The following is a 13,438-nucleotide window of genomic DNA, read 5'->3' on the forward strand; positions in this document are numbered from 1 at the left end:
CCCTGTTCTTTTCCTTTCATAAGTATATGTACTTCATCAATTTCATCCATTCACATTTTAGCCATCTGCAACATCTATACCTACAACTCAGAACTCTGGTCTAAATTCTAGTCTAACTAGACATCCCTTTGGAATGGATTATAAATAACCCCTTTAAGCCTTGCGCATCAAAACTGAACATCTTCCCTCTAAAACCTAACACACCTCCTATATTTCCTAATATAGGCTAGGCTATTTCCTGCTGGCTAATGACACACCACCTTTCAAGCCAGAAACCCAGAAGTCGTCCCAGATTTCTCTCAATTGCCCCCTATCTACTCAATGGATTATTTCTTTAATAAATTTCAAAAATGGTTTCACATCTCCATCACTACTTGCCAAGCACCTACTTTAAGCCTTCCAACATCTTCCAACATCTCCTTCTGGAGTGGCCAATAATATCCTAACCACCTTCCTTGTGTCCAGCCTTGGTCTTGAACCTGTCTTTCATATGGTCACCAGGGTGCTTTATCTAAAGTCTAGTGGCCACATCACTCCCTCGTTTATAGTCCTTTGACGGCTTCTCTTCAGCTATATCATAGGGTTTATGCTCCTGAGCGTGGCACATAAACAAGGCCCCCTGCATCCTAACACCTGCCTAGTGCACCAGCCTCCTGTCCCACCAGCTTCTACCCTGAATGTTCTGTTTGAAGAACAACAAAACACTCATGATCCCCCACTCACACCCTGTGTGTTGCACCTCGATCCTCCATCCACCCCAACCCTCTGCCAGCTCCTCCAGGGCAAGGGCAGTAGCCCAGATGGTTGTCACTTCAATGCTTAGCCATGCATCTGGGTCATGACAGTGGCCATGTGAATGTCAGTGATAAATGACAGGAAACAGTACATGACACATCCAAAATGAACAATACAGGTACAAAGGGTTGAGGGCTTTGAACTCACATTGATAGTCATTGCAGTGAGACCTGGATGTGCCGTCTACTGTCCACACAAGACGTCCGAGGGAGCCAGCACCAGCTTAGCGACACAAACCTGGACTCACTCACTACACTGGCTACACACTGAGCCTGCCATCCTGAGGCACGACAGTGGATGTCCTGGAGATGTGTTAATGACAGGTGGTATTTACAGAATGCTTATTGTGTATCCAGAACTTTTCTGGAATTTCTGCATGAATTACATCCCTCCATCACCAACACTATGAGGAAGGAACTGCGGTTACCCCTGCTTTTCTGGTGGAGGAAACGAGGCTCAGATATCAAGTAACTTCACTAAAAGCATAAAGATTCAACATGAAGGACATTATTCACCAGAACACAGCCAAGCCTCCAAACAGATTTCACATAGCTCCCAAAATTGCATGTGGGAGCTCTCAACAGAGCTGAGCACAAAGGAAAGGGCAAAATGCCCTATCATGTCATCAAACCTTTGACCCACCATCCCTACCACCAAATAAATACAAAATCTCTGCCTTCTCCAGCACATCATGGAGACAGGTAGGGACTTCTCCTGGTGAAGTGCTTCCCAAGAGCATCAGGTCGTCGGTGTTAGAAGGTAATTGTGCTACACTTCTCCTGTGAAGTCACTTCTGCTATGTCCTGGCTCTCTTTAGTCCTCACATCTGTCCACACTACTCTGGTTTGCTCCAAACTTCTCCTCCCACCTTCAGTGAAGAAGGGTGCTTTGGAACACATAAGTCAAGGCAAGATCTCTTCTTCATAAAAATAGGGAATGCATTACCTCAGGAGGTGCAGAAGCCAAAAATATTCAAGAAGGGTTTAGGTGAATCCATGGATAAGAGAATTAGATGGGAGGAGGAACTTGGAGAAGATACCTTGTGCCAAGGGACAAGTTCATGGGCATGTATTGAGCAACTGCCATGTCCAAAGTACTATCCTAGACACAGCAGACAGGGAACAAAAGAGACAAAACCCCTGTCTTTATGAAGCTTCAAGGTTTCATCACCAGTTGGTTCCCATAGGGAGTATGGGCTCAGAACTCACCACAGGCAATGAATGGGAATGTACAGTGGAACTACCTTCTAACACCGAGGACCTGACGCCCTTGGAAAGTACTCTGTGTGCCCTCAAAAAACGGTGCACACACACCAGTCCCAAGGTGGCTGCCTGAGTCCTCCCCACATATGCGCAAAGCTCAGAAAAAGATTTCAACTTTGGCAATTTCCCAGGAAGATGGATTAGTAAAGGTAGATAGTACATTTGCATAATAACCATGGCTAGTGGCCCACATATAGGGCCAGCGACACAGCTGACATCCAGGCAACCCAGAAACTTGACCCAGACCTTAGGGCAGGGAAGAGTAGAGAGAACCAGTCAACAGATAAATGGAACAAGTAGCATCTGGGTGTGGACCTTCAAGATTTCCCTTCAGCCACCTCCCCCAGCGTGGGTTAATAGTCTTCCACAGTGCTCCGTCCCTCAGACTCCTCCCAGGACCAATCAACATCAAAAGGTAATTAGACAGAGTGGTTAGTCACATTCCCTTAGGAGCAATCCTGTCTGGGTTTGAGTCCCTATCCTACCACGAATTAACCTTGGCAAGTCATCAAGACTCTCTGAGACTCAGGATCCTCAACTTTTAAATGGAAACAATAATTACGACAACCTCATAAAGTCATTGTCAAAACTAAAAGAAAGATAACATGTCAAGCATTTAGAACAGTATCGAGCACACAGGAAATGTGCCCTGTTGGTATTATCACTTTTTCCATCAATAGGATCATGAAAGCCCCCCTCTAGGCCCTAACAAATTCTGGGTATCTACATAAATGAAAAGCTACATAAACAGATGCTACATAAATGAATAACTTAGAACATGAGTGGTCCCATTTGGAGGTCCCACTAAGATTCTACATAGAAGGTGCTTCTAAATTCCTCACCCCAGCCCCAATTCTTACATATGCTTTCTTTCTCTGAACGAGACAATTTTGATCTAATTAAGTCAAAACTTATTCAGGCGGTAGTATTTATTTTTAAAAGATAAAGACAAAAGAAAAAGTAGCATATGCCTGCTTGATTACATCCCCTGGCCTTTCGAAAAGACAGACTGAGTCTTAGTCAGAGAAACTAAATAAATAGCAAAGAAAAGGAGGAACAGGAAGAGTTTTCAGGCTGATAGATGATCAGAAAACCAACTAAAAAACCCAACTTCCAACCAGTCATTTAGACTCGAAACAAAACACTCTAATATTTGTTACTATCCTAATGAATCTGCACTGGCCATAAAAGCAATAAATCTAACTGTTAGCTGAAGAAAAGAAAGAAAAATCTAATGTGGAAAAAAACTTGTTTGCAAACTTAAGACCAAGCAGGTAAGTTTTTTGTTTTTTTCATTGTGGCAGGGGGCAAAAAGTGTGTCAGTACATTACAGCAACAGAATCACGCACATAACTACCAGGCCAAAAGCAGACAAACACCTGGATTTGAAGAAACAACACCTGTGTTTACAGACTATGCCCACATATATATGTGGACATATATCATGCATATATTGTGAGTCCTATACCTTGGTACACTGTTCACCCCCATGATTTTATCTGCTCAAAATCATATTTCTAAAAGAAGTTGAGCTGAAAGTGGCATAGTATTATGTTGCCTGAGATAGTCTACTGGTAAGAAATTGAAGAGTCTAAAAAATTGTTCTGTGGGTCATCTATACCTATCGGCTATAAAGGCCTGCAAACTGCAGTTTGTATAAATGATTTTTAAAAACCAATTAAAATCCTGGGGACATTGGATGGCCTTACTGAAGGATGGGATTTACTTATAAATCATTAAGAAATGGCATAAAAATGTGTGCTTCAGTTTCACTATTGGATGAGAGATAGATAAACGCTAATTGAAAAACAAGAAAAATACCACCCTCCCCCAAAAGAAGGTGAAGGACGCAACTACAACTTGGATTTTTACCTTACAAATACCAACAATGTAACCTAATTGTATGTACCTTCATATTAATAGGAAATAAAAAAATAAAAAGGAAGAAAAAGAAAAGTGGCCCCAACTAACCAGCAGAAAAGCTTGCAGATGTAGCTTTTAAGACATATTTAAGACTCTAGCCCTGAAATGCAGACTAATGCCATAATTAATGAGGCCATGATGAAATATCTCAGCCAATATTATAATTCAAGTCCATTCAAGAAACTTTTATTGAGTGCCTCCTATGAGTCAGGCCCAATCCCTGCTCTAAGTTTGCTCACACCCCTGTGCTGGCTGCTCACCTGTAAGCAACACAGTCATGTGCAGGGTGCTAGGAGACCACAGGAAAAGAGGGGACCTGGGATTCTGATCAGAGAGGACAGGTGGAATTAGGAAATATCCCTTCCTTCCCGTCCTGGTGAATAGCCGAATTTTACTCATCTTATTTCTAAGCAGGGTACACGAGTATATGTATTCAATTAATAAACTATTGTCTGTTGGACAAAACCTACTAGTCATTTCTGTGAAGGTCAAGTGCTTGTTTGTTTTTATTGATGTGGGGGCCTCTAGGTATCCAGAAAGAAGGATGGAGATGTTTCTAGGATTTAAGGTAGTAAGCACCAGCATAGCTACAAAAAGTTACTGAAAATTTGCATTTCATGATCTATTTCCTTCTACTATAAGTGTCCTTATAAATCAACCAAATCAAACCACAAGTTCTGTAGTCCTAAGAGAATAAATGGTTTGCTCAAGGTCACAGACTTCATTGCTGCAGAACCTGAACTAGACCTGATTTCCTGGTTCTCCATACAATGTTCCTTTAGTTAGACAAAACTGCCTAACTAGCGCCAGAGATGAGAACCAGAAGCGGAAGCAATGGTAGGAGCATTTGTTACATTTTGATCAACAGAATTTCTGTCTGTGAAACACAGACAGGTAACACAGCCATCCAGAGGCGGCTGCTAGCTCTGTGTTGATCTACCTTGAGAAATGTACAGAGTGGGCCAGGAGAAAAATGGGGAAAACCCCCAAAGCAGCAGACCTCTGCTGAGACCAACAACTGGGGTATTCACTGTGTGCGGCAGGATGGGGTCTCCTAAGCAAGGGATCCAGGGGCAGATGGCTTCTCCTGCAGACCCACAAGCTGCTCCTGCTGGAGGACTCAGTGCAGATATTGAAGGTGACTTGATTATTTGTGTAGAACCATAAGGATGCCTCATAAGGTAACAAGAAAGAACAGAATTTCCAGAAGCTATCTCTGAGAAAAGTGGAGAATGTTCCCGTCTTACGATTTCAAATTCTAGGTAGTCAAGGGCCACCATCCAAATGTCCCCTAGCCATTCCTTGCTCATATTTATTTCATTTTCCTCCTCCTTCATCCATCTAGCTCTCCCCTCCACGGCCCACCTCTTCCACCTCCACCATGTCCATTTCCAGTTTCAGGGGCAATGGTGGTAAGTGGTGTTGATGGCAGGGCCACGAACATCTGCAGTCAGCTCACTTCCCTGCTCCCCAACACCAGGCCTGGAGCTGAGAAGCAGTGAAGGGGGAGGCTCTTTGGGTCATCACCCTCTGGCTCCTATTTGAAAGAAGGTACACCAGGTGTCCCGACCTACATCCATTCAAGAATGCTGTCTCCTATCCAATTTCTATTTGAGACATCAGAGATGTCATTATTTCCATTTCCATATGCTTCTCCTAATAAAGAAAGTAACATCCTTGTAAAGGCACCATGGTCATGTGAGTACACAGGAACTGGGAAATCGGGTTTGTTTACTGTATGGAGGTCCAGGGTGGGGCCTACACCAGTCTAATCACCAGTCTAATCACCAGGCCTGTTCTCAGCCCTGTGCACAAGTCTCCGCAGCTCACTCGGACCTCCGACTGGTACACAGGTTCAGCCACAGCCCCTGAACACCACAGACCAGGAGGAGAGGCAGAGCCCGTGAATACTCAAGCTCCCAGGCCCTGCTCTCCTGTAAGAAAAGAGCTAGTCACCAGCACACGGTACCCCATGACTGCAATAATGTACGCAGCTATGATTTAATTAAAAAAAAAAAAAAAGAGCCAGTCAAGCAAGCAGCTCAGTAAAAACTGGAGCTAGAGAAGTTATTAATGTGTTGACACTCGCCAAGAAGCGTGGCCTCTCTCAACAAGTCACACTACTTTCACATATACCTGGTCCCCCACAGGACAAAGGTAGGAACACCAAGCTGACTTTCAGAGAACCACGCTTCTCCCAGCTACGCAGTCAAGAGGGGGGAAAACGCCTTTTATCGCCTCCTCTGGCACTAACTGAAAACCCTGGACTTTGGGGAGGCTATTAGAAAAAGGTTAAATATGAAACTAGATAATGACATACCAAGGGACTCGTGTCACGGGTGTTGGAACACTCCACAGAAGCAATTGCTGTTGAGAGTTGGCGACAGCTTGAAAGAGCTCTGAAGAAGGCCAAGGCTGCGAGGAAAGGCCTCCGCGGGCCCGGGAGGCGCCGGCTGAAGACTGCTTTTGCACAAACACCCCTGAGAACATTGGTCCTCTGCTCTTTAATCCAAAGATGACTAGGTCCATGGATCCAGTAATTATTTCCTATATGTGGCATAGTTTTTGGTATTGTTTTCAGTTTAGCTTTAGTTTTACAAAGACACAGCTTTACACACACAACCCTCCCCTCCCCCTTTCTCAGAGAGCTAGAGAGGTTTTTTTTGGTTTACATCTTTAGACTTCATATCTCATTTATTCCAAACAAATCTGTCAGTTATTTACTACTATCGTACTGCTAAGAGTTTACTTCAAAGTGTGAGTGCTGACTGCGAGTTCTGTCAAAAATAGGTCGAAGATTCTTCTGATACCTGTATTTAGTTTAAAAGGAAGGGAGAACAGAGACGGGTTTCGATCAAAAGGAGCTACTGTGTGTTGTTACATGTCATATACGTGGTAAATATTTATTTATAGTCTCTGACTAGGTTTAAGGAAAGAAGAGTTTACTTCAGAAGTCCTATTTGTGTACCTTAAAAATCGATGCGTAACCCTGTCTCCTGCCCCTAAAACTACAATGGTCTCCTCATAAAAAAAAATCTGTAGTATCAGCCAAAGCACCTTGTGCTATCAGTGACAGGGTGATGGATATCTAGCCACTAAAGCCATCTGATTGGCTTAACGTCCCCTGGTGCTTCCTAATGATAACTACATAGATATAATTACACAGTCCCCAGAAGATGCTTATAATTGCATCATGGGGCATTTTGTGAATGTTTGGGACAGTGATTAGAAGACCACAGAGTGACAGTACTGCAACTCTTGCCAGCTAGAATGTAAATGAAGCACCCCAAAATTCAATTACAAGAGTCCTTCAGGTATTAAATAATTATAATACAAATCACATTAGGGGGCAAGTTATTTTTTTTTAATTGAAATGCCCTATAACCCCTAAAGATTAGATTTCTTAACAGTTTGTAAAACAACACAGCTAGATTTTTAGATTTTTAGTTTCTTGTCCAACTGCAAAAGCTGTACCAAAAATAGAACATTGGAAAATCCCGTTTCTTCTTTCATTTTGCCACCTACTTATTTGATGACCTAGTAAGTGAGCTGGGTCTCACCGTTAACTCCACTCATCCCATAAACGTGCAGCGTAATTAGAATGTCTAATATCAAATACAAAAGGGCTGTAAAGATATTTACAAATTTAATTAAGTGGAAACTAGGATAATTCATCTACCAGCGTTTTCACCCACTCTTAACACCCCCAAATGTCTTACCATGTCTCCCCTCCTCCTCTTTTCCCTCTTTTCTCCAGCTGTCCCTCCTAGCTCTTTCTTATCCCCATACTCATTCCTCCGCCCTCTCTGCCAGCTCTCTCTCTAGGGAAGTGGTGACGGTGGTACTAAAACCCCCAGAAGTGGCTGTGGTTGGCTCCACGGTATTCAGGACAAGGATGAGGAGGAGTCCCGTGTCGGCCTTTTTCTGTCATTATCTTCTTGCTTCCATTTCTTAAAGATGGGTCCCCTGACTTAGGAAACACAGGGAAAGTAAAAGCAGAAATACTCCTCCTCCTGACTTTCACTTGTGTAAACACACTGTCAAGGAAAGGTTGAAAGGATGTTCCCGCAAGAGGAGCTCAGACAACCAAGCCAGCAAGTCTCAAAGCCCCGACCATTTCTCCAGATGCTCTGAACTACCTCCAGAGAGTGCATGCACACCAGCACCCAGCCCTGAGTGCTACAGCAAGCACATACCCACTTACGGAAGATCCGTACACAGATCTTTTCTCCACTTAAAAACTATTTTTTTAAGACCAGTGATCAAAAATGCAAAAATGAAGGCCTTTTGAAAAAAGATCAGCTTCCCCTCCCAGAACCCAGCGTTAAAAAATAATCTACATACATATGTATGTTTTTTTACGGTAGAGATTTGGTCTTGCCATGACATTTGCTTATCAGGAAAAGAAATTCACTCATTCCAACACCATAACCCAACCAGCCTTCAAAGGTGTTCTGCAAAAAGGTCCCGTAGAGACCAAGAACATGGTGACATTTGGCGCTCCGAGATCAGAGTGTGAATATCACCCATTTTCTCCTTTTAGCTCCCGAAATAAAAATATTCTTGTGCACGAAGCACAATAGCACAGGCTACAGCCCCTCCTCATGGAGTGTGATTCTCTCTGAGACTCGCCTTCTGCTGCGTTTGAAGGGACCTCTCCCAGGACCATGAAGCCCTTCTGACTCGTCCTTTGCACTTTGGAGATACAAGAAAAGGATCCAGAATGGGTGAGCATGACTACAGAGAAGGCAAAGTCACAGGGGATTCAGGATGACAGTGCAACTCCAGCTGAAGTGGTACGTACAAACCGGGCAGCCCAAGAGACCCTTCCAGAGGGGAGTGAAGTTAATTAGCCTTCTTATGCACACACACACATGCCGGCTTCACACATATAAAAAATAGACCCATGCTAAGCAAAGGGCCTATTTCAACACTGTCTTGCAAAAACCAGATAGATGGGCACTCTCTCCTCTTTCTAGCAGCAACCCTGTCCCTAAATACTTGGTGAGTTAAGCTAGTCAAGACTTCAGAATAAAGAAGTACAGTGCAAAAGTGCTCTGAAAAGCATTCAAAACAAAACCAAACAACTCTTACACTCACGAAAAGTACTGAGCGCCCATGAACTGATGCACCTAATAATTGGCGCTCCTCTAGAAAATTTTCCCTTTGTCATGTAGCCACTGGGCTGCCATGGGAAAAGACCCCAATTTATACTCGTTGCACAGATGATTTGATCAGTGACCAAAGTAAGGAGGAGTGAATGTTTTCCAAGCATGAGCTTTTCCACACGGCCTGGGTCAGCCACCATACAGCAAGGCTGGCATGGGGCCAAGAGCCCACTTGCCAATGAGACTAGAAGTCTCTGAAGAGCCATCGCACACGCGATGGTGGGAGAGTTCCCCACACAAAAGCTGGCCACCGAGTTCAACAACTGGCTTGCCATGCCACCATATGCTCCACAATACTGTCCTGCTGTAACACTGGGGCCTGTCTTCAGTGTCCCTGTGTGCCACGCAGCTGTCAGCCCAGAAGCTGTTGTATCATTATTTTCATTGCTTTATTACGTTTCTGGTTATTCAACTCAGTATAACCGTGCTTGATATACCCGGTGAAAAATGGCATCTCCCTTCCCCTCCTCCTCCAACCTAATGAATTGCCTTTTCTCATATCAAAGAGTAATGAGCACAAAGCCACATAATATGTATTCGTGAAACAAAAGATGTAGGCATGGAGTGGGGGGTGTGGACTTAGAAAAACTGGACCTTTTAAAGGAGCTCCTCACTCTGACCCTTGGTGACACTGGGTAAAATTTATAGGGAAATCCAAACCTTTTGGCTCTCCCCATTCCTGAAGCCCCTCCTTCAGCAATTCCCTGGTCAGTGCTTAGAGACCCTGCTGCTGGGAGCTGACAGTAACCAAATGTCACCAATCCCACGGACTCATCTCTGAACTGCCAACACATTTTCTTTCCCAGTGAAATTCCTTTAAAAAGCCTCCTTTTGTCTGTCTTACAAGCAATAGGCCAGTATATACCAGAATGTTCCAGAGAGAGCCCCTTTCCTCCTTACCATCCTAGCCTCCACTGTGGATCAGGGCTTGATTTGGCCCAGGGAGGAAGAGCCATGGAACTCATGGTGAAGCTGGAGCCATTCCAACCTCAAATGACATGAATTTGACCACTTCCCATAGTTGGCCATGATCGATCACACTCTAGTCTACAGATTTTCTTATTAATCCAGCAAACAGAAAATAATGTACAAGAGTAGAAATCCAATGCAATCCAGGGTGAATCTTCTTCCTTACAGACATTGAGACTGTTTATTCCCTTTGCAAATGGTCCCCAAATGAACGAGGCAGGATGACTAAGAAGTCAAATTAGTGTTGAGTGAATCACGTTTCTTTTTCCCCCAAAGCATGAGCCACCAAAGTGAAAAGAAGACAATTTTTTAAGGTAAGGTAGGTATTAAACAAAAGTTTCTCAAAAATGATCCATGCTACGTGAAGGGAGGGGCTGCAGTTAAAGAGCTCTACAAACCAAGTAGGTTGCTGCTTCTTCCTCTCATTGCATTGCTCAGTATCTTGCATTTCTCCATTTCAAAATCCTATTTTGAAAATTAAAAAAAATGGGCAGCAGCACCTGTGGCTCAGAGGAGTAGGGTGCCAGCCTCATATGCCAGAGGTGGCAGGTTCAAACCCAGCCCAGGCCAAAAACTGCAAAAAAAAAAAAAAATTAAAAAGATTATTTTAAACTATAACAAAGTTTAAACTTTTTATTTTTAATTCACCAAATGAGCCACTTCTTCCTCCCATCTGTACCGCTCAAATGGTGGTGAGTTTTAACACGGAAGAATCTATCTGGATAATTTTCCCTCCTTTGGGCCCCGTAACCGAGTCTTTTTCTTAAACAATCCTCTTGTTTCCTCTTCTTACAGTCTCATTTCTGTAACTCTGTCAAAGCTCATTATCTCTCTTCTCAAATTTATGGCTCCTCAGTGTATCATAAACACATATATTACAAAAAGTTGAAGAAAACAAGTGAAGCAGGCATTACACTGTGATGGAAAAGACAGACATAAATAATCATTCTGACTATCCAGTATCTTTGTTAATAGAGTAATGAAAATGACAGGAGAAAAATGAAAGGAGAAGGCCAGAGCCTGCCAGTCCTCCTCTTCCATAGATGGTGGCACAACAGGAGCCAACACCAGAGGCTCCTCCACCATTACTTTAGAATAAAGAAGGAGGCAAGGTTCTCAGGTTTGCCATCCTTTGACATTCCAGACCACAGATAAACAAGAAGCCAACCAAACCAGTCACACAAACAACCTGTGTCCCAGCCCAGGAACCAAGACAAAGTTCTCACAAGCACACGCTATCATTAAGCTCCCTGACTTGAAACTATTGTTATGTATTTCGAGTATTCCACTTCCAAACTCAAGGACAAATTTAAAGTTAATGCCCCCCTTAAGGATTCATACCAGTTCTTTAAATCTAAGGACAGTATCAAACACTGCAAAAGCCAACAGCCCATCTGAATTTTGATAACCTGGATGCCACAGACCCCACCCCCAAAGTATCAGTCTGTTACACCCTCAGAGTCCCCCTAACATGTTCCTGGTTCACTGCGGGCTCCAGACATATTCTCTCTCACAAGTACAACTTGCTGGAAGTATTTGTAAGTACTGCAGTTTACTATGATGACAAACAACTTTTTCAAGTCTCCCTTCAGGAGGTTCTGAGGAGAAAGCAGCATGTACTCCCCATCTACAGTCCTCCAGTCCGCACTGCACTGAAGAAAATGAATGTGGCCCTAAAAATCCAACAGCAGCTGCAAAACATTTAAGAATTCCTGGTTACACCACAAAATGTGTTTTCAACCATTTAGCCGTGACAACTTCTAAACTGAGAAAGTTGCTTCTTTATATAAGCCACTTCTGTTTACCAGAGAGTCTCAGGGCAGAGGGCTACTGCAGGATGTGAACAGAAGGACCGCCTTGCAATCCGGGAGGTGCTGATGTGCACACATCACCCCGAGGAAATACCTTAAGTGATTAAAGATAAACACCACCTGGGAGCTCTGCAAAGGCTCCACTGCTACAGCCACATACCCACCGAGATGGGGAGAAAAGATGGACTGAAATACCACAGTGGATTAGAACTGGGGACCAAAGGAGCTGGGAACAGATGGGAGCATGCAAAGGAATGTATGTGTTACCCCTGCTGGGAACCGCTGAACCCAAACTCAAGAACAAATAATTAACACTTAGAATTTCTTTTCCGTATTATCTAGATAAATTTCCTGAGCTCTGACATATGTCAGATTTCTCTGCATAAATATTAGCATTAACTCCCAGATACTCCTATTTGTGAATTCATACCCAGTTATCGAACTCTCTTTAAGGTTATTCTGTTAAGACTAGCCTTGAACTTTTGCCACATATTTCTTTAAAAAAAAAAAAAAGACCTGAAACACTCACTTTTTACAAGTTATATATAAAAAAGAAACTCCATAATAAGGTAAGATTGGATCCTAGAAATGTATTACCTATTATATATCTCTGTACGCTTCGAAAGAAAATCTCTGGAGTCTCCCTGAACTCTTTCAAAGAAATGTAAGAGGAATGTTTTCCAAAGGAATTAGAAATTAGATGTTTACTGCAACATAGCTGTAATCTCAATAGCCTTTGGAAAATAGTTTTGATCCAAGAGTTATTATAATCAAATAGCTATGAAATAACTAGTATTCAAAACGTTCTCCCTTTTTTTTTTTTTAGACAGAGTCTCACTATGTCTGTTGCCCTGGGTCGAGTGCCCTGGAGTCATAGCTCACAGCAATCTCAAACTCTTGGGCTCAAGAGATTCTCTCACCTCAGCCTCCCAAGTAGCTATAACTACAGATGCCCACCACAACATCTGGCTATTTTTTCTTAAAGAGATGGTGATCTTGCTCTTGCTCAGGCTGGTCTTGAACCCCTGAGCTCAAGCAATCCACCCACCTCAGCCTCCCACAATGCTGGGATTACAGGCGTGAGCCACTGCAGCCAGCGTAGTATTCAAAAGTTTTAGATGACGATTTCTCCATCTATGATGAATATAAAAGTAAGTGTTATACTTTATGTAAAAGGCAAGAAAGCTGCCCACCTTGAATGTAGGAGAAAGCCATCCTCGAAAGAAAAACAGTGAGTGACACACCTCTTGGGGGTGAGACACAATTATAAGAGTGACTTTACCTAACAAATGCAATCTATGTCCCCTGGTTCTTTGTACTCTCAATGCATCCCCAACAATAAAAAAAAAAAAAAAAAAAAGAAAGAAAAAGAAAAAAAAAAAAGGAAGAAAAAAACAGGGGCATTACATAGAGTTTGGCAGGGCCTTATAGGCCCACATCTCATAAAGTTGTCAATCAATGGGGCAATGTCTACTATTGTGTCATGTTTAAAAAGTATTAGAAAGTCTTG

At 42.9% G+C, this 13,438-nt stretch overlaps 1 protein-coding gene across 1 annotated transcript in view; it reads right to left on the reverse strand.

Moving 5' to 3' along the window:
* MAML3 (mastermind like transcriptional coactivator 3) overlaps window positions 1-13,438 on the reverse strand; it is a 431,411-nt gene that overhangs the window by 405,943 nt on the left and 12,030 nt on the right. The gene's annotated exons all lie outside the window — the stretch shown is intronic.

Source organism: Otolemur garnettii, unplaced genomic scaffold (genome assembly GCF_000181295.1).
Source record: "Otolemur garnettii isolate 467f Iridium unplaced genomic scaffold, OtoGar3 scaffold00041, whole genome shotgun sequence".
NCBI lineage: Eukaryota > Metazoa > Chordata > Mammalia > Primates > Galagidae > Otolemur > Otolemur garnettii.